General features: G+C 45.0%; 1 protein-coding gene and 1 long non-coding RNA gene across 10 annotated transcripts in view; one reads left to right on the plus strand and one right to left on the minus strand.

Moving 5' to 3' along the window:
- LOC149449660 (uncharacterized) overlaps positions 1–13,990 on the minus strand; it is a 131,703-nt gene extending 117,713 nt beyond the window's left edge. For both annotated transcript variants that reach the window (XR_016315382.1, XR_016315381.1), the window contains exons 1-3: positions 13,773–13,990; positions 4,066–4,163; positions 314–402 (exon numbers count right to left, since the gene is read on the minus strand). This is a non-coding gene — a long non-coding RNA (uncharacterized LOC149449660). The remainder of the gene's footprint in view (positions 1–313; positions 403–4,065; positions 4,164–13,772) is intronic.
- Positions 13,991–14,051: 61 nt separating this feature from the next.
- Positions 14,052–18,769, plus strand: part of CIZ1 (CDKN1A interacting zinc finger protein 1) — a 61,103-nt gene continuing 56,385 nt past the window's right edge. For 5 of the 8 annotated variants that reach the window (XM_089692920.1, XM_089692917.1, XM_089692921.1 and 2 more), the window contains exon 1: positions 14,062–14,147. The gene's annotated coding sequence lies outside the window, so the exon portion shown is untranslated. Of the gene's footprint in view, positions 14,220–18,769 lie in introns of all 8 variants that reach the window. The other 3 variants (XM_089692924.1, XM_089692925.1, XM_089692918.1) reach the window with 3 other exon arrangements.

Genomic DNA, 18,769 nt, shown 5'->3' on the forward strand with positions numbered 1-18,769 from the left:
CGCCCTTGTACTTCATTGAGAACTACAAGCCATCTGCTGCTGTGGCAGAGGGGATTTGTAGTTTCTTCATTCATAGATCTTGGTGAATGCAAAATGCGGCTGTGCGGGCAGAGCCAAGCACAGCAGTGCCAATTTTAAAATGTGAATAACCCCTGCCTGCTGTCATGGAGGGGTGAGGATGGTGCTGCACAGTAACATGTTACACCCTAAATAAAGGTGTTACATGTAACATATTACCAAAGCTAAACTTAGCCTTCAATCCTGAGGACCTTATGGAGCCAAAGCAATTCTTGTGTGGCTGTTATTGGCTTACTTGTTGCTGTATCCTCTTAAGTGTTGGTGGGTCTGGACTTGTGTCCTTGTGAGCGTGGAGCAGAGAAGGCCTCCCAATTTAAAGGGTACCTGTGAGGACAGATATAGAAGAGTTTTCATTACTAACAAGGTGTTTTATACATCTGTACCTTTAACAAAACTTTCAGTAACCCACCAACAACCCTCCTAAGCTAAACCATACACTATCTCCCCCTCTTAGCTGATATTTTACCTTGCAATTGAGCTTTTTCTTGTGCGATTCCCGAAGTGCAATAGTGGTCAAAATGATGAATCCCATTATTTAGAATGGGCCCTTTCACACCTAAGTAATGTGTTGCATGTCACATGAAGATCTAAAAAGTACATGAACTTCTATACAGCAGACTTTTACATTTGTGGACACGAGACTTGAACATAAGCGCCTGAAAAATGTGGGTATGTTTTTTTTTTTTTCAGGTGCTCCCATTTAAAGGCTAAGCTCATCTTTCCAGAAAACATCCTATGCCATTATCCCTTTGATAATGTGCACGGGCACAAAATGCGTTAGAAAGGTGCCCTACTTGGTGACGTTACGCCGCACGGCCCACGTGGACGGCCGGTGGCCATTTTGGATTCAGTCATTGCCACATTTCTTTTCTCTGGCTCATTTGTTACGAGTCCCCCCTAAGGTGAATCCCTGTTACTCTGCATCTACCTTCACGAGTGGTTCCCCCTGCTGGATGGATGGTTTGCTCCTGGAGATGTATGCGGTGTGTTACCTGTCTTGCTGATGTTTGCCAGATGACCCCCAGTGTCCCATTTTCCAGATGACCAGGAGTTGGTTTTAAATTACTCAAATGCGCATTACATTGCGCTTTCTGGTTAGTGCAATATACGCTCATTTTCAGCTACTGGAGTCACAGAGTTTCACCTTTTAATTGATATTATTATTATTATTATTACTACGAGTTTATATAGCGCCAAAGGGTTTGCTCAGCGCTGTACAATAGGGGGGGACAATACATGGCACAGTACAACAAAGACAGACAGCGTACGAGGGGTAAGAGGGCCCTACTCGATATTGAACTTGAATTTGCTTGTTTTACACCACTCTTTGCACTTTATTACGTCACACCTGGACGTTATTTGAACTACTGTTTTTAGCACTCTGGAGTCCTTTTATTGTCTATATTGCTTTTATTATTATTATTATTAAGATGCTGATTTATTTATTAATCCTCATTTTACACAGCGCTGCATATTTTATGATTTTATGAGAAGGTTTTAGAGGTTCACCTTTAAGCTAGCTGCTCAACCTATGTCACCCAGCGCTCGTTTGATATAATTTATTATATGCCATTAACCTCCTTGGCGGTATGATTCTTTCCGATTTTTTGTGCTGAAAGCGGTACCATTTTTTTGCATGGAAATATGTCGTTTTTTATTGTAGGCTGTAATTTTTAGGAATAACTCATTGAAATCTGTACGAACAAGAGTCTATTAAACATTCCGGATATGATAAAATTTGAAACACGAAATCATAAATTATAATTTAATAAATAATCATAAAAAATAATAATATAATAATAATAAATTTAATTCAATAATATAATCAAACCAAAAACACTGAAATTTGAAATACAGCGGCAAATTCGCACATCGCTGAGCAAAGTCGCAAAATCGTTTTCAGTGTCTGATTACGAATTTCCCCACGAATCATTATCACTCAATTCTGCAAGTGGTTCTGATTTACTATCGCTGTTCTAAAAACGCTTTTGACGTAAAGGGACGCTTTTTGGACGCCATGGATTTTTCTAAGTTTCCAGGCAGAAAGAACATTCAAAATGCAGGCAGGGCACAGGACAAAGCAGTAGGGACAAAATATATGTGAAATGCATTGAAACAGCAATGACAGCAAAAATGACATTTTTTAAAAATTTCAAATTTCCCGCTGGTCCCGGCGCCCGTACGTCCCGACGTCACAGGGACCGGAACATGGAAGCCGGATGCCGGCATCGGCCGGAGGAGATGGCCGGGGATGCTGCAGGGGACACATTGCGGGAGTGAAGGACAGGGTAAGTGCTGCAGGGACCCCCAGAGCAGCGCCGCATGGTAAGCCCGAGTGTAGCTCGGGGTTACCGCTCTTGGTATAGAAATTTTACCCCGAGCTACACTCGGGAATACCGCTAAGAAGGTTAAGGTGCCCTGTATGTACTTAAAAATTACCGTGCTATAAAATTTGTATTCATTTCATTGTCATACCTGTAGGCGTTTGGGCACCACCAGAACCCAGGATGAAAAGTTTCCAGTTCTCAATCTCCACATCCAATTGTTAAAATCAAACATGGAATAAAAGATTTCCTAGTAAATACTTTCCTCTCTCAATACCCGTAATGCTGTAATGAAGAGGAATTGCCTCCTGAAGACTGTTTGGAAACAATACTTTCAGGACTCTATCTCCTAGTACTCTCTCTGTCCCAGTGGTTCCTCCCACTTTGTGCTATTATGATGTTGGGGTAGAAAGGAGGAACCACTGAGCACATTAGGGAACACAGGATGTCCACACTGCTAAATGAGTCTATTTCTGGTCAGATTTCAGTGCGGATTACACCTGCAGCATGTGTAACTTCTGACAAGTTTTCCTGACATCAAGAGAAAAAATGGTGACAGAGGAGGGACCTCCAGCAGATTGGCAGCCCTTTGTGTGGGAGGGGTGTGCCCCTTCCCTCCAATCAGCTCCCAGAGCTCTCCTCACTGAGTGTAACTTCAGCTCCCTGCCCCCTGCTTTTCAGAACTGAGAGATCCTGTGTAAATTCTGTAATTTGAATGAATGTAGGGGACAGTCAGCTGGAGATAAACAGGTACAACTTATGTAGGAGGATTTGTTTCATCTCTGTGTATCGCCTGAGGCCAGTCACTTCACTGAGTATATGTGAAGGTTTACAACCACTTTAAGCCGGCCATAGAAGATGCAACTTTCTTTCCCGCGACCATGGAGGGCCGTTTCTGCCAGAAGAACACAGTGATTGTTGCTAGCGGCTATAACCACTATCAATAAAAGCATGAAAAATGTAACAGGCTGGTTGTACCCAAGTCAAATCACAATTCAATTGGGTACAATCAGCCTGCCCATTGATGGTTTGAATCTCGGCTGCTTCCTGCTGAACAAGCCGAGATTTGAACCATCTGTGCCCTGCTTTATTCAGCCTAAGAACCTTAAATCATGCTTCCCCCAAAAAATTAAAAGTCAGCAGCTACAAATACTGTAGCTGCTGACTTTTAATATAAGAACACTTACCTGTCCCAGGGGGCCAACAATGTCCTCACCAGAGCTGATTCTTCAATCGGCTTTGGGTGCTGGTGCCGGCATCTTCAGTGAGCAAAGCCGGAAGTGAAGCCTTGCGGCTTCACACCAGTTTCCTAGTACGCATACACAAAGGGTGCTGTGCTTTGCAAATGGGCTGCAATCTTCTGGGACCTGTGAAGTGTCCCAAAAGGCTGCGGGGATTAGGAGGGGGGGGGGCAAACTCCTGGCTCAGATCGCTGTGGCGATCTGACCGGGAAATGGAAGCAGGTACCTGTGAAAACCAGGTACCCGCTGCCCCCCAAAATAAAGTGCCAATTGTGGCAGTGGAGGTGTGGAGGAGGCAGACAAGTGGAACTTCCCCTTTTGGATGGAGTTTTGCTTTAAGGAAAAAGGTAGCCATTACAATTCTTCAAGTTATTGTGTCCTGGCTGCTGTTTCACTGCCACCTGTGGCTAAAACTGGCTTACCTGTTGTTGTGCAGGGATGCCCTCTTTCGGTGTTGGCAAGACTGAAGTTGTGTCCTTGTGAGCATGGAGCAGAAGAAACCTCTTGATTTAAAGGTCACCTGTGAAGATCGACATAGAAGAGTTATCATTGTTGACAAGGTGTTCTGTACAGCTGTACCTTTAAGAAAACTTACAATATCCCATCGGCAACCCCACCCCCCAAGTTAAACCACACACTAACTCCTCTCCAAGCTACTATTTTTTTTACCCTAGACCCCATTGTGGTGCATGTCACATGAACCTCTAAAAAGTACAAGAGCTTTTTTGTCTAAAAGGCCAAGAACGTGCAATTCTACTCCTGTAATAAAAAGCCTCTAAATTGCTTGGCTATACTTCTGCTAAGTATGAATGGGGGCTTAGCTCCAGAGCCATAAGCCACTTTTACATTCTCGGTGGCAACATTTTCTTCAGCACTGGCTACACTTCACACCCTTAGGCATGGTTGGAGCCCCATACAGAATTTTAATAAACTGCCCTCTATGGTAAAACATGTGCGCCTAAATTTATGGCTTTTTTCACTACAATGTATTGCATTATTTGAGTGGTTTTCATGTAGGTTTCATTGAAGTCTATGCAGTCAAAAATTCACTACATTGCTCCAAAAGGTGAGCCTGCACCTTTTTTCCAGAAGTAGATTGCATAGGTGTGAGCATTCCCCATAGACAATAACTGGATTCTTCCTGTGGTGTCTTATAGAGGCTACAGCATCACAAATTGCTGACGTATGGACACTAAGGGGACTCAATGTGCAGTACAGCCAATGCTGAGGGGGCTCAAGGTAGCTGTTCCTGCTGGGAGAAAACAGTGATTATTGCTAGCAGTTATACCCACTGGCAATGAACGCATGAACACTTTGACAGGCTGGTTGTACCCAAGTCATATCACAATCGAATTGGATACAATCAGCCTGCCCATAGATGGTTAGAATCTCGGCTGCTCCCTGTTGAACCAGCCAAGATTCGAACTATTTGTGGACTGCTTTATTAAAGTGCATAAAGAATATAAAAGGGGGTATACGAGCGCTAGGAAATGTGTAAATGATAAGCAGCTAGCATAAAGGTGCAACCTCTAAACCTTTGATATATAATCTGTCAAACAATGCAGCGCTATATTCAGAAATTAGAGTAAAAAATAATAAAACATATATTCATATAAATGCGCTGTGGAGCGCTAAGGTAATGGCAAGTGAAAAACATTTAGAAAAATGACGTTTAAAGTGCAATAAGTGACATGTGGAAAATAACTGTCAAATCAGACACAATGGTAATAAAACGTCCAATGATCAAGCATGGGTGAAATCCGTGCCTCCCGTGACTGTGAATGAGTAAGTATTGCACTAACCAGATATCGCAAATATATGCGCCTTTGAGTTGTCAGACCACTACTGGTCATCTGGAAAGGCAAAGATCATCTGGCAAACCAGCAGCAGGACAGGTGATTAGTGTGTCATCTCTCTCCAGGTGACATTCCTCATCCATCCAGCAGGGGGTTATAGATCAGGTAACATAGATGTTCAGCCATCCAGCAAGGGAACCATCACAATGACAGGAATGAGGCACCAGATTATTAAAGTGTTACTAAACCCACAACAGTCAAATCAGTCTGTATATGCAGTAAAGCATGCTTGGTAAACTCACTACGGGGTTAATCCTTGGCATTGTGAAACACACTGTTTGATCATGACTTCTCTGATGCTCCCCTTCTTCCAGTGTCCCCCTCTTATCTCCTGATAAGACAGATTGTGTGGTGTCACTCGACACATGCTCAGTTTGGTGTGTATTGCTAAAGATTTTTTTTTCTTTTCTTGGGAGAGCGCATATGATCAGAACAGGGCCAATCAGCACTGTCCAGACAGAGGTCAGGGTCCTGCATCCTCTTAGAGCAAAATTAAAACTCCTTCTACAAGCTTTAACCAGTGCTTGGCTTGACACTGATAAAAGTCACAAGACTGCTCTAACTGCTGATGAGAAAAGGTATTTAGCAGTTTATATTTACTAACATAATTGCATTTCCACATTGTGTGTACTGTGGGGGACTAGATATAGTGAATGCAGGGTCCTGGGTTTAGTAACACTTTAAGCATAAGAACCTTAAAGCGGGCTCCCCCCAACAAAAATTCAGTCTTCTGGGACCTGTGAATGGACTCAGTGTGCAGCACAGCCAACGTGAAGGGGACTCAGTGTGCAGCACAGCCAACGAGACGGGGGCTTATTGTGCAGCACAGCCAACGTGAAGGGGGCTCATTGTGCAGCACAGCCAACGTGAAGGGGGCTCATTGTGCAGCACAGCCAACGTGAAGGGGACTCAGCGTGCAGCACAGCCAACGTGAAGGGGGCTCAGCGTGTAGCACAGCCAACGTGAAGGGGGCTCAGTGTGCAGCACAGCCAACGTGAAGGGGGCTCAGTGTGCAGCACAGCCAACGTGAAGGGGGCTCAGTGTGCAGCACAGCCAACATGAAGGGGGCTCAGTGTGCAGCAAAGCCAACGTGAAGGGGTCTCACAGTGAGTAATGAAGAGAATTTTGCAGCCACGTAAACAAAGGAGCAAGTTTAAAGTGAAACTACACTGCATCTGAGCACCTCAAGAGCTTAAGGAATATAAGGTTAGGAATCAGCTAAGAAGGGGCTAATGCAGTTCATTGAGGCAGTAGTGGGTGGGGGGACCCCTGTTGGTTGTTTTACAGACTTTTTTTTTTTTTTGTAAAGGCGTCTTTAAGTGTTTTGTGGGCATTGAGCATTTATTCTTTCCAATTTTTTTTGTTATCCAATGGCAAGCTAGTTACCAGGGGAAGAATGTGAGCGTTTCTGCATATTTTTTGTGCATTATTCAGAAGTCTATTAGGGCTAAAAACGCTTGAAGCTTACAGCTGAAAAGAAGCTCATGTCCTTCCTCGACCCACAAGCATCAAGCGACACTACGCTCAGGTGTGAGCAGACACAACTGAAACCCATGGGAATTTGGATAAATATAAAAAATATCAATGTGTGCTACCATATAACATAAAAATTTTTTTTTGGTGAACAATAAATTTTGAGTTGCTGCACCCACTGCAAAGTGATCCCACACTCCGAACAGTAATCGATAATATAAAAGTGTTGCGCTACTCAAAATACTCAGCGCATAAAAGTCTAAAAACATAATCAAAACTATTTTAAGTGTGTTCATAAAACGTGGATGATTCAAATGTACTTTAATGATCCAAATACTGTGTGCTTCACCCATTCCTTGATAAAGCCACGTGGGTAACGCGTGGGGCGGAGGTTAGTGACGTTATTTCCGGCACGGAGCCACGGACTGGAAGTCCGGTTTCTATGAAAACACGTGTTTTTATTGTTAATATGAGTAGTTCTTTGGCTTTTTCAATATATTTTAATAAAACAATATTACACTATTGGGGGCATTTACTTTCTTCTCCCTTGGGGCTATCTCGAGTGGAGGAGAGGAAGCGGAGGTATGTCGAGCGGAGAGGAAGCAGAGGTATGTCAAGTGGAGGAGAGGAAGCGGAGGTATGTCGAGAGGAGAGGAAGCAGAGGTATGTCAAGTGGAGGAAAGGAAGTGGAGTTTTCATAACTGGAATGGAGCTCGAATGGAGATGTAGTGTTCATCAGATTGCTGCCATCTTGAGTCTGTTTATGGAAATGCAACAAGCGTTTGTGACCTGTATTCAATTACAGTATATAGGTCCTGGTGTTCAGATGACCGGTCATCCTTAAGCTTGGTGGAAGTGTGTGACGGGTGAAGCACACAGCATTTGTTTGGATCAATCAAGAACACCTGAATCACCCACATTTTATGGACACAATATTGTTTCTATTATGTTTTTGGACTTTTCTGAATGTTGGATGAGTAGCGCAACACTTTTATATTATCAATGGGAATTTGGATGTTGAGCGTTTTAGAGATTCAAGCTAAAAAACTCAGATGTGAATGGAGCAGTAAAGAAGAACTCTAGGACAGGCAAAAAAAAAAAAAAAATCACTCATTAACCTCCCTAGCGGTCTGATTATTTCAGATTTCTGGTGCTGAAAGCAGTACCATTATTTTGCATGGAAATATGTAGTTTTTTTATTGTAGGCCTGTAATATTTAGGAATAACTCACTGAAATCTGTCCGAACAAGAGTCTATTAAACATCCCGGGTATGATAAAATTTGAAACACAAAATCATAAATATAATTTAATAAATAATCATAAAAAATAATATAATATTACATTTAATTCAATAATATAATCAAACCAAAAACACTGAAATTTGAAATATAGCGCCAAGTTCGCACATCGCTGAGCAAAGTCGCAAAATCGTTTTCAGTGTCTGATGACGAATTTCCCCACGAATCATCACTCAATTCTGCAAGTGGTTCTGATTTACTATCGCTGTTCTCTAGCTGATCTAAACCCGCTTTTGACCTAAAGGGACACTTTTTGGACGCCATGGACTTTTCTAAGTTTCCAGGCAGAAAGAACATTCAAAATGCAGACAGGGGACAGGGCAGAGCACTAGGGACAATATGTATGTGAAATGGGTTGAAACAGCAATGTTTTACTATGTAAAATCGTTTTGAAAAAAAATGACTTTTTTTAAATTTTCAAATTTCCCGCCGCCGCCCGTACGTCCCAGGGAGCGGAACACAGGAGCCGGATGCCGGCATCAGCCGGAGGAGATGGCCGGGGACGCTGCAGGGAAAAAACATCGCGGGAGCGAAGGACAAGGTAAGTGCTGCAGGGACTCCCTATGCAGCGCCGCATGGTAAGCCCGAGTGTAGCTCGGGGTTACCGATTTTGGTACAGACATTTTACCCCGAGCTACACTCGGGAATACCGTTAGGGAGGTTAATATACCCCCTACACAAAACTCGGCACACTTAATACAATTTTTAAAATCTTTACCATTTAGGAGAAAAGTCTAATTTATTTTCATGACCTCATCTCTGTAATTTAAAAGATAACAGCATCTGCTCTGCCAAAGAGTTGTAACAGCCGGGATTATATCATATTCTCTCACCTTTGCAGTAAATGGAAACTACAGGTCCCATCTACCTCTAGGCATTGTAGTGAATGTAGGCGGGTACACTAGGCCTGTACATGCTGAATGTGTCTGAGAGTCTCAGTCTGTCTACCACTGCAAGTGGGACTGAATTACATCACTGATTCCTGGAGGAAGAACTACAGAAGGGATGTGCCAAGACCAATGGCTGGGGGAATAGGAGGCATAGCAGCCACTGGTCTTACAAACAGAAAGCCAAAGGGGAATTAATGGTTTGACTGGAAAATGAATAGGCTATTTCAGAGAAACTACTGAATGAACAAGAAGATGGATAACCTATTCAGTGAAAGAAGGAAATCAGCAACAAGGACATTTAAAGAAATTTTTGGTAGGAGTTCTGCTTTAATGTAAGCCATAGATAAATCAATTTTGTTTCCTGCAACACTGCGCTACTGTGGTCTGCCAGGGAGTCTTCCCTTCTGGAAGAACATCATGATCGCTGCTGGCAGTAATCTCATACAAAAAAATCCAACAGACTTGTTGTACTGAAGTCAATTGATGCTGCTGAACCGGCCAAGATTCGATCCATCTATAGCTAGCTTAACCTCCCTAGCGGTCTGATTATGTCCATATTTCTGTGCTCAAAGCGGTACACTTTTTTGCATGGAAATATGTATTTTTTTTATTTTAGGCCTGTAATTTTTAGGAATAACTCACTGAAATCTGCCCGAACAAGAGTCTAGTAAACATCCCCGGTATGTTAAAATTTGAAACACGAAATCATAAATTATAATTTAATAAATAATCATAAAAAATAATAATAATAATAAATTTAATTCAATAATATAATCAAACCAAAAACACTGAAATTTGAAATATAGCGCCAAGTTCGCACATCACTAAGCAAAGTCGCAAAATCGTTTTCCCCACGAATCATTATCACTCAATTCTGCAAGTGGTTCTAATTTACTATCGCTGTTCTCCAGCTGGTCTAAAACCGATTTTGACCTAAAGGGACTCTTTTTGGATGCCATGGACTTTTCTCAGTTTCCAGGCAGAAAGAACAGTAAAAATGCAGGCAGGGCACAGGACAAAGCACTAGGGACAAAATGTATGTGAAATGGTTTGATACAGTAATGTTTTACTATGTGATTTTAGTGTATTTAGTGAATGTCACTTTTTGTCATTTTCAAATTTCCCGCCGTTCCGTCCCCCATACGTCCCAACGCTCGCAGGGGACGGAACCCAGATGATAGATGCCGGCATCCGCCAGAGTACATTACAGGGGACACTGCAGGAGGGACATCGCGGGAGCGCAGGACAAGGTAAGTGAAGAACAGATGCCAGAGCAGTGTCACATGGTAAGCCCGAGTGTAGCTCGGGGGGGGGGGGGGGTTACCGCTTTTGGTACTGAAACCTTACCCCGAGCTGCACTCGGGAATACCGTCAGGGAGGTTAAAGGTACACTGGTTTATAAAACCTTGAATAAAAGATCTAGTAAAATAATAAATACCTCTCTCTATACCTGTAATACTGTATCAAAAGAGAAACATTCAGAGCTCACTAGCTCCTGGTACCCCCCAGTGGTTTCTGCCACTCTGAGCTGGTGGGAAGAACCATTGAGCACAGCGGGGGGACCAGGTATACCCACACTTCTGGAAGAGTCCATTTCTGCAGAAGGCTGTTCACACCTTAAGATTTGCATTATGCTCCATATAAGACTCTGATAACATCTAGTATATTTGAGACGCATTTTTCAATGGGCTGCCCTATGAACAACAAAGTACCTCGTGGAGCTTTTTGCTGTGTTTCAGTTTGCGTGCTTTTTTAACATGCGGTAAAACTTATGTCCGTTTGATGCATTTGAGGTGCCAATAACAATTAAAGCACAACTATGGGCAAAACTTTTTTTTTCATTTTGGATAGAGCAAGGGAGGGTATAACCCGTGTAAGATTTTTGTTTAAAGTCTGTGTCCCATTTCTGAGATTTCTTCACTTCCTGTCCCATAGCCAAACAGAAAGTGAGAGGAAATCCCTGAAAATGTAAGTGTTACTAAACCCGCAACAGTAAAACCAGTCTGTATATGCAGTAACGCATGTGGAACCTAAGGGATTAATCCTCCAAATCGTGTTATCCTCCCCTTCTTCTACTGTCTCTAATCCATCTACTGATAGTACAGAGTGTAGCAATCATGCACATAAAGATGGACGCGGTTCAACCATTTTGACAACCTCCATCTTGGCAAAGGATCATCCATCTTGTACAAACATATCTCCCCTCATTCTCCCCCTCCCTCTCTGAGAGTCACAGTGACATTTGGTTGGTGTGTATGTGTTGGAAGTGTCACAGGCCAGCCAGGGCACAGCAGGAAGCTCCGAACTATAAACCATCTTTGAGCTAGGTGCTGGGCTGTCTGCGAAGCTGAGCAATCTGGCACCTTGTACAAAGATAACCCAAGCCTTTCCCTGAGTTCAAAGACATTCCAGACGAGTAAGAAACTAGATAACACTTTTAAAATCCATTTTTCCCCTATGTCTCATATCGCGGAATATGAGAGACTTACATAAAAACCAGGCTTATCTTCAGATTGGCCACGAGAGAACAAACAGTTTGATATGTCACTCTCCTCGGCTGGAGTACATAGGAAAGCAGAAAATTACATCTCTTGAACCACTCAAGTATGTATTTCATATCACATATCTAACCGTTCCTCAGATGCGTCTGCATATTAATCTACCCGCAGGTGGGATGGTACTTGTGCCTAGAAAAAGTTATGAGCCAAAATATGAGCTACGAGAGATTTTGGTTCTAGTTTGGGTCTCCGCCCAGACAATCCCTCCCCAAATGAGGCATTGGTCCTTGGCTTCAGAGACACCCCCTGCTGGGGGACTACAAAATAGGGTGTCAGGCCTAAGAGTGCAAGTTGAAGAATTCTCCCGTTTAACTTCAGAACCAACTTGGGAGACGGTGCCCTTTTGCTCTGCAACTTGATCTGCTTAACCCAAGGCTGATTGGCAAGTACTTTAACCCTTTAACCTCCTGTTACCTCTTTGCTGTGCTATTGTTCTCTGTATATATATATATATATATATATATATATATATATTGGTTACATCTTTTTTCTGTAAATATTTTTATTGCACCCTTTTGACCTTTTAGTAATAAATCTTTCTTTCTGAAAGTGTTGAACTGTTTCTAAAGCTCCTTATTACAATTTACGAATTCCTACCTCTAAAAGAGCGCTACTGTGTGTGTTTAACCCTCTGTATAACCTGTCTCCGGTGACCATGTTATACAGACGATAATCTCAACCATCATAGTGTTATTGCTGATATTGCCAAGTTTCCTCTTTCTCTGTACAAAAGGAGGTGGTGGCAGTGTGAAGGGTTAATTGCGTAATTAACCTGACCAAGTAACAATCGCTCCCAGGCTGCCGGTACATCGATTTGTGGTCCATTAGCTGGAAAATCGTTGTGCAGGGTGCAGTTGGGCATGGCATCATTACGCACGTGACATTGCAGTTTTAGATTGGCCAGTCCTTCGGTCACGAGTTGGTGAGAAGGTCAGGGGTCTGACACGCGATCGTCACACAGAGCTCTAGGAGTCACTCTGTGCATGCTCAGTTTGGTTTGTATTGCTAGAGTCTATTTTTTATGGGAGAGTGCATGTGATCAGCACAGGGCCAATCAGTGCTGTCCAGACAGAGGGTCAGGGGTTATGCAGCCTCAAAGGACAGTCAGAGAATGAAAACTCCTCCTCCAAGCTTTAACCAGTGCTCTGCTGGACACTGATAGAAGGCACAAGACTGCTGATGAGAAATGGTATTTATCAGTTTATATTTACGCAAATAATTTTCATGTTGTGTGTACTGTGGGAGACCAGATATAGTGAATGCAGGGTCCGGGGTTTAGTAACACTTTAACCACTTACCTACCGGGCACTTTTACCCCCTTCCTGCCCCAGCCAATTTTCACCTGTCAGCACTGTCGCACTTTGAATGACGATTGCGTGGTCATGCAACACTGTACCTATATAAAAAATTTTTATTTTTTTCACACAACAAAGCTTTTTTTTGGTGGTATTTAATAACCACTACTCTATACAAAACTACAAAAATATACATTTTGCCCTTAGTTACATGTTAACCAGCACAATGCACGTTTTTGGCGTGGCCCCGGACCGTGAACAGAGCCCAGTACGTACGTTGCTGCGTGGGGCGGTGCAAACACTCCATACAACGCATCGCAGGGTTTTTTCCTTTTTATAACTTTATTGAAGTGTCACAAAACAACATCATTCATCTCTATGCAGAACGACGTGCTGAACAGACACAGGTTTTTTTACATTAGGACTAATTTGCACAAGCACCTCCCTCTGAAAAGCGATCTGCGCTGACTCCCACCACCCTCTGTGTCTCCTGAGGGAGAGCCAGACTGGAGCTGGGACAGCGCTGGATCAATGACAGGAGCCAGGTACGTGATTACAGGGGTGGGGGAGGTTACCTTCACACAGACAATACATTAAAGTAAAATAAAAATGACTTTAGAACCAATTTAATGGCAACAAGCAAAGCATGGACCTTCTCCTTATCACAGCACAACATACAGAGGTATTTACTGAGGTCTCCACACAGGACCCTCCTTCTACAGACCCCTCTCTGTGTGTCCTTCATTATATCCCCTCACCTCATGTCTGGGGACACTCAGGGGGTGACACACCCGGAAGTGTCGCACACTCAGCGTCCTCCCTCCTTAGAAGTGAGAAGTGTATGAGGAGATTTGTCCTTGTTATTAGAATGTTCCTTACAAGGACGGCGTTCCCTTCATTATTATCGCTCCATGGACGCCTCTGGTGGGAGTTACCTCAGAGCAGCCGTAAATAACGGCTCTACAAACCGCTCCGAGTCACATGACCTGCTGGCCGCACATTGTCCTCCCGGCCGGCAGAGGGCGCTCAACACAGCGGAGGCGGCCCGGCCCATTGTCTGCGTTGTGCGGAGAGAGCGAGAGCGGGGGAGGACGCGGCACACACAGCCCGTTATATAAGGCCGGAGCGGGGAGGTGAGCAGAGCCGGACTTGGACCGGGACCATCATTGTCGGACACTACAGGGGAGAAGACAGCTGAGCGGAGGGTGCGCATTGTTACATAGACTGGGCATGGCAGCACTGATATCACCCAGACTGGACATAGCGGCACTGATAGCACCCAGACTGGACATAGCGGCACTGATAGCACCCAGACTGGACATAGCAGCACTGATAGCACCCAGACTGGGCATGGCGGCACTGATAGCACCCAGACTGGACATAGCGGCACTGATAGCACCCAGACTGGACATAGCAGCACTGATAGCACCCAGACTGGGCATGGCGGCACTGATAGCACCCAGACTGGACATAGCGGCACTGATAGCACCCAGACTGGACATAGCGGCACTGATAGCACCCAGACTGGACATGGCGGCACTGATAGCACCCAGACTGGGCATGGCGGCACTGATAGCACCCAGACTGGGCATGGCGGCACTGATAGCACCCAGACTGGACATAGCGGCACTGATAGCACCCGGACTGGACATAGCGGCACTGATAGCACCCGGACTGGACATAGCGGCACTGATAGCACCCGGACTGGACATAGCGGCACTGATAGCACCCGGACTGGACATAGCGGCACTGATAGCACCCGGACTGGACATAGCGGCACTGATAGCACCCAGACTGGACATAGCGGCACTGATAGCACCCAGAATGGACATGGCGACACTATCACCCAGACTGGACATAGCGGCACTGATATCACCCAGACTCGGCATGGCGGCACTGATATCTCCTAGATTGTAAGCTCGAAAGAGTAGGGCCCTCAAACCCCTCGTGTGCTGTTTGTAGTTGCTGTAATGTTTCATGTATTGTCCCCCCCTCTATTGTACAGCGCTGAGCAAACCCTTTGGTGCTATATAAACTCTATGTAATGTAATATCACCCAGACTGGGCATGGCATCACTGATATCACAGTCTGGACATGGCGGCACTGATATCGCATCGACTGGGCATGACAGATGGCACTGATATTGCGTTTACTGGGCATGGCGGCACCGATATTGTGCGATTGGACATGACAGGTGGCGCCGGTATCACGTAGACTGGGCATGGTGGCACTGATATCACCATCACATATTTTCTGTGGAAGGAAGGCCTGTATGTACATTCTTGTTCCACGACAAGCGGGAGGTATGGGGGGGATTGGGGAATGTGTGTTCCACGACAGTCGGGAGCCAGGGGTAGATGTGTGTTCCACGACAGTCGGGAGCCAGGGGTAGATGTGTGTTCCACGACAGTCGGGAGCCAGGGGTAGATGTGTGTTCCACGGCAGTCGGGAGCGGATGTGTGTTCCACGGCAGTCGGGAGCGGATGTGTGTTCCACGGCAGTCGGGAGCGGATGTGTGTTCCACAAGGCAGGCGGGAGCGGATGTGTGTTCCACAAGGCAGGCGGGAGCGGATGTGTGTTCCACAAGGCAGGCGGGAGCGGATGTGTGTTCCACAAGGCAGGCGGGAGCGGATGTGTGTTCCACAAGGCAGGCGGGAGCGGATGTGTGTTCCACAAGGCAGGCGGGAGCGGATGTGTGTTCCACAAGGCAGGCGGGAGCGGATGTGTGTTCCACAAGGCAGGCGGGAGCGGATGTGTGTTCCACAAGGCAGGCGGGAGCGGATGTGTGTTCCACAAGGCAGGCGGGAGCGGATGTGTGTTCCACAAGGCAGGCGGGAGCGGATGTGTGTTCCACAAGGCAGGCGGGAGCGGATGTGTGTTCCACAAGGCAGGCGGGAGCGGATGTGTGTTCCACAAGGCAGTCGGGAGCGGATGTGTGTTCCACAAGGCAGGCGGATGTGTGTTCCACAAGGCAGGCGGGAGCGGATGTGTGTTCCACAAGGCAGGCGGGAGCGGATGTGTGTTCCACAAGGCAGGCGGGAGCGGATGTGTGTTCCACAAGGCAGGCGGGAGCGGATGTGTGTTCCACAAGGCAGGCGGGAGCGGATGTGTGTTCCACAAGGCAGTCGGGAGCGGATGTGTGTTCCACAAGGCAGGCGGGAGCCGGGTTGGGATCTGTGTTCCGCAAGACAGGCGAGAGGGGTGGGGTTGTGGATGTGTTTTCCACGACAGGCGAGCGAGAGAACATGCACTGGGGGACAGTAGACCACCCTGTGATTCTGTATGCAGTCAGGATATCCTGATTCTGTCCTCTGGGAAGTAACTGGTTTTCTGGTGTTTTCTAGGAAGCAGGTAGATGCATTATAAATGACAGGTAGATGGAGGTAAAGTATGTTGTATGAAGTCAGTATGTACATAATTCATGATGGAAGGAGAAGGATGCCATGTACTATGTAATATGAGGCTGGCAGAACCATTGACAGGTAGGGGGAGGAGACATGTACTCTGAGACAGGGGCATATGTATGAAAGGTGGGGGTGAGGAGGGTTTGTAGTACGGTATGAGGTGGGCACATATTTAATGACAGGTGGGGGGAGGAGGGTATGTAGTATGGTTTATGAGACATGCACGTATTTGACGGGGAGGGAGTATAGTTTGGTATATGAGGTGGGCACATATGACGATAGGTGGGGGGAGGATGGTATGTAGTATGATATATGAGGCGGGCACATATATGACAGGTGGGAGGAGGGTATATAATATGGTATATGAGGTGGGCACATATATAATGACAGGTGGGGGGAGGATGGTATGTAGTATGGTATGAGGCGGGCACATGTATAATGACAGGTGGGGGGAGGAGGCTATGTAGCATGGCATATGAGGCAGGCACATATATAATGACAGGTGGGGGGGGGAGGCTATGTAATATGGTATTATAAGGCGGGCACATATATGACCAGTGAGGGGAGAAGGCTATGTAGTATGATATGAGGCGGCACATATGACAGGTGGGGGAAGGAGGGTATGGTATATGAGGCAGGCACACATATGACGACAGGTGGAGGGAGGAGGGTATGTAGTATGGTATATGAGGCGGCACATATGACAGGTGGGGAAGGAGGGTATGTAGTATGGTATATGAGGCGGGCACATTTATAATGACAGGTGGGGAAGGAGGGTATGTAGTATAGTATATGCGGCGGGCACATATATAATGACAGGTGGGGAAGGAGGGTATGTAGTATAGTATATGCGGCGGGCACATTTATAATGACAGGTGGGGAAGGAGGGTATGTAGTATAGTATATGAGGCGGGCACATATATAATGACAGGTGGAGGGAGGAGGGTATGTAGTATGGTATATGAGGCGGGCACATATATAATGACAGGTGGGGAAGGAGGGTATGTAGTATAGTATATGAGGCGGGCACATTTATAATGACAGGTGGGGAAGGAGGGTATGTAGTATAGTATATGAGGCGGGCACATTTATAATGACAGGTGGGGAAGGAGGGTATGTAGTATAGTATATGAGGCGGGCACATATATAATGACAGGTGGAGGGAGGAGGGTATGTAGTATGGTATATGAGGCGGGCACATATATAATGACAGGTGGGGAAGGAGGGTATGTAGTATAGTATATGAGGCGGGCACATTTATAATGACAGGTGGGGAAGGAGGGTATGTAGTATAGTATATGAGGCGGGCACATTTATAATGACAGGTGGAGGGAGGAGGGTATGTAGTATGGTATATGAGGCGGGCACATATATAATGACAGGTGGGGAAGGAGGGTATGTAGTATGGTATATGAGGTGGGCACATTTATAATGACAGGTGGGGAAGGAGGGTATGTAGTATGGTATATGAGGCGGGTACATATATAATGACAGGTGGAGGGAGGGGCGCATGTAGTATGGTATGAGGCGGGCACATATATAATGACTGGGTGGGGGGGGTATGTAGTATTGTATATGGGGTATGTGGTATGACATATTGGGTGGGCACATATATAATAGATGACAAGTAGGGAGAGGAAAGTATGTTCTAGGTTGAGGTAGACCCATACATATTAGATGCCAGGGGGGAATATGTACTATATGAGGCAAGTACATACGTGTTTGATCAACATTTTCTCAAAGTGGTATTAATCCTAAAAATGTAATATATTGCAGCTTATCAGTCGTTCGATGCGTTGGCTGCATTAGTTTTATTTTTTCCTATTTTCACCTAGTGATCTGGCCAGTAACACACCTCCTATATTAGTGCCTCCACTCTGGATGAAGAAGCACAGAAGGTCAGACAGCAGCACTGCTGGAGTGTTAGATGGACTAGCAGATTTAGATACAATAACAAATTGAAGCCAAACTCCAGCTCACACTGCTGTTACAGCAAACTGTTTTTTTTTCCTTTTGGGTTAAAGATTTTACATGAATAAATAAAAGCGGATCATTTTAATTACACCTGCCAGTGTTAAATGGTTTCTCATGTATGTAACTGATACATTCTACTGGAGAGATTGAGCTTCTGAAAAACAGATTGACTGGCTAGATCATCAGATGAAAATAGAAGAAAGTTTAAACAAGAAAACTAATGCAGCCGTCGCATCTAAGAATTTCGTAAGATGTAATAGGCACAGCACTCTTTAAGGCTAGGTTCACACTTACACAGTTGGCGTTTGATCAGTTTCTGCAGTGCGTTTATATAATTTTATTTATTTTATTTTTTTCTTGTTGCTAGGCAGATTTA

The sequence above is a fragment of the Staurois parvus genome, unplaced genomic scaffold (assembly GCF_062004578.1).
Source record: "Staurois parvus isolate SC_StPar_1 unplaced genomic scaffold, SC_StPar_1.0 ptg000608l, whole genome shotgun sequence".
Classification (NCBI taxonomy): Eukaryota; Metazoa; Chordata; class Amphibia; order Anura; family Ranidae; genus Staurois; species Staurois parvus.